This window comes from Vicugna pacos, chromosome 29 (genome assembly GCF_048564905.1).
Source record: "Vicugna pacos chromosome 29, VicPac4, whole genome shotgun sequence".
NCBI classification, from domain to species: domain Eukaryota; kingdom Metazoa; phylum Chordata; class Mammalia; order Artiodactyla; family Camelidae; genus Vicugna; species Vicugna pacos.
In genome coordinates, this window is record NC_133015.1 from 517,935 (window position 1) to 521,361 (window position 3,427).

General features: G+C 44.4%; 1 pseudogene; it reads right to left on the reverse strand.

Annotated features, from left to right (window-relative positions):
* Positions 1-249: 249 nt before the first annotated feature.
* Positions 250-1,563, reverse strand: LOC140690169 (single-stranded DNA-binding protein 3 pseudogene; annotated as a pseudogene).
* Between the last annotated feature and the right edge of the window lie 1,864 nt (positions 1,564-3,427).

Sequence of the window (3,427 nt, forward strand, 5' to 3'; positions counted from 1 at the left end):
GGGTTTTTTTTTTTTTTTTGTCCTTTTTTCATTTTTTTTTAAAGAAGAAAGCAAAGAGATTGATTGGGGTGGGTTGGGGGGCTTGCTAGAAGCTTCCATTTTTAAAAATTTTTCCCCCAAAAAATCCCCCCTGAAAACAAATTTAAAAATCCCAACAACGGTAAAACCCCAAACAAAAAACAACAAAAAAGTGTCATGTACATAAAAGGTCCTTTCGGGGAAGGGCAAGGGGTGGGATTTCTCTGGTCATTGACTTGAAATATATTTTTATTTTGAATTTTGTCCTTCATGTTTTATGGAATAAAAAGTTCGGCCTTTTTATTGCATGAAACTAAAATTGGGAAGGGTGGGGAGTGGAGGGGAAGGTGGGGGTTGAGGGGGAGCAAGAGACGCCCCTCCCCCAGCTCCTGGGTAATGACACCTCACTTCTTCTTGCATAATTTCTGGCATCTTCCCGCCTGCAGTGCCGGCTCTCTCAGCGTCTCTCTCGGAGAAGAGGAGGGGGGAAATCACACACTCATCGTCATGCTTGGAGAATAATTGTCATTCTGGAAGGAGTGGAGGAAGTTCACTCCTAGCTCGCCGTCGTCTCGAGGAGTGCCTGTAGGATTGCTAATGCCACTTATGTTGTTAGGAGAATTTTTTGGAAGTCCATCTATGTCGCCTGACCCTAACGAGCCGTTCATGTGGTGTGGCTCCATGCCGCCCATGCCTCCCATCGGGCCGTCCGAGCCTTGACCCATCGGGAAGTTGGACCGGCTGCCTCCAGGCGGCACCGGATTAATCATTGTGTAGATGTTGTCACTGGAATTTGTTGAATCTGCAGGACTAGGCATGATAGGTGTTCCTGGGGGGCCGCCACCACCAGGGGGTCCCTGTGGGCCAGGCCCCATGGGCCCCATGCCTCGGGGAGGGTTCATTCTCTGCATTGATCCTCCCATGTTGGGATGCCCTTGTTGTCGCGTGGGGTCCATGGAATTGGGCAACAGTGGCTGTGTCCCAGGAACTCCTCCTGGAGGCTGGTTTCCCATTCTGATCGGGGGCCGGGGGCCGCCTGCGTATCACGGTGACATAAAAGGCTGACTGTGGGGTCCCATCATGCTGCTGGGATTGTGAGGTGGAGGCTGTGCGTGCGGCGAGGGCTGTGACCCCGGAGGACCCTGAAAGAAACCTGGTGGGATGGGGCCTCCCGGCATCCCATCGTTGGGGGGAATGTTGCCAAGCACGGGGCTTGGTGCGGCTGCTGCGCTGTAATCATGAAAGGCTTTTGCTTCACTTGAATGTTCACAAGTGTCTCGCCTTTCAGGAGCTACACAGTAAAGGTCCCAAAATACACACCACCACGAGTGCAAAAACCCAGGCGGTTCTCACTATGTGATGTTTTTTTCCCATCGAATCTCCGACAAGAAGGTCTGTGCAGATTTCTGTGCTCCGACGTGCAGTAAATATTCGTAGACATATAAAGCTAACTTTTCCCGAGCCTGCCCGTCCGAGGGCACCGCCGAGCCTTTGCCTTTGGCAAACATGGTTTGCAGAGAAGAGAGCGCCGAGCCTTGCCGCCGCCGCCGCTACCGCTTCGGCTGCTCCCGAGCTGCCCCCTCGCTCCCGGCCCCCTCCCCGGCGCTCGCTCGCTCACTGGCTCGCGCTCTCCTCGCCGCGCTCCCCTCCCTCCCCCCCAGGCGCTGGCTCCGCGCTCTTTCCAGCTGTCAAAGCGTCAGCCCCGGCCGCGGCCCCATCGCCCTGGAACTCCTCCCGCGCCGGCTCGGCCTGCGGTGCCGGTGCCGCCGCCGCCGCTCGCCCGCCTGCTCGGCTGCCTGCTGGCTCGCTCGCGCGCCCTCCCGCCCGGCTCCGCCTGCGCCGTCCTCTGCCGGTCTGTTACTATTTTGTAGACTATTTTCACACCTATGCTCTTAAGTGGTATCGGACCATAGTTTTCCTTTTTTGCGATATGTTTTCCTGGTTTTGTTATCAGGGTGATGCCAGCATCGTAGAATGTGTTCAGAAGCATTACTTTCTCTGCAAATTTTGGAATAGTTTCAGAATGACGGATGTTAACTTGTCTTTAAATGTTCAGTAGAATTCACCTGTGACACCATCTGGTCCTGAACTTTTTGTTTGTTGAGGGTTTTTCATTACTGACTAAATTTCATTATTATAATCAGTCTGTTCATATTTTCTATTTCTTCCTAGTTTGGTCTTGGAAGACTGTATATTTCTAGGAATTTCCCCATTTCTTCTAAGCCATCCACTTTATTGGCATAGAATTGCTTATAGTTATCTCTTAGGAACCATTGTATTTCTGTGGTATTGGTTTGTAACTCTTCATTTTTCATTTCTGATTTTATTTATTTGATTTCTCTATTTTTACCTTGAAGAATCAGACTAAAGATTTATCAATTTTGATTATCTTTTCAAAGAATCAGGTCTTAGTTTCATTAATCTTTCTTACTGTTTTTCAATCTCTTTTATTTATCTCTACTCTGATTTTAATATATCACTTTTTCTTCTAATTTTGAGTTCTGCTCAACATTTTCTATTTCCTTTAGGTATAAGTTTAGGTTGATTATTTGAGATTTTTCTTTTTTCCTGAAATAGGCTTGTATTGCTATAAAATTTTCTCTTAGAAATGATTTTGCTTTGTCCTGTAAGTTTTGTGTAGCTCCTTTTTCATTTTCACTTATCTCCAGTTATTTTTAATTTTTTTTTCATTTATTTAGTGAGCTATTAGTTATTTAGTAAAATACTTAGTCTCCTTACATTTGTGATTTTGCAGTTTTTTTTTCCTGTAGTTGATTTCTAGTATCATAGCATTGTGGTCAGAAAAGATATTTGATAGGATTTCAGTCTTATTAAATTTACTGAGATTTGATTGTTGCCTAGCATGCCATCTATCCTAGATAATGTTACATTTGCACTCAGAAACAATACATATTCTGCTTTTGGATGGAATAGTCTCTCTCTATATTATATGTATATATTATTATACATATTATACTATATTATATACATGTATTAAGTTAATCTGCACCAATGTGTTGTTTAAGGGCACTGTATCCTTATTGATTTCCTGTCTGGATGATCTGTCCATTGATGTAAGTAGGATTTTAAAGTCCCCATTATTATTGTGTTATTATCAGTTTCCCCCTTTATGTCTGTTAATATTTGTTTAATGTGTTTAGAAACTCCTATGTTGTGTATATATATATTTACAATTATTATATCTTATTCTTGGACTGACCCTTGATCATTATGTAATGCTCTTTATTGCTTTTTGTTACAATCTTTGTTTTAAAGTTAATTTTGTCTGATATAAGTATTGCTACCTCAGCTTTCTTTTTGGTTTCATTTGTGAGGACTACTTTTCCCCATCTCTTTACTTTCAGTCTGTGTGTGTCTTTAGACCTAAAGTGAGCCTTGTAGGCAGCAT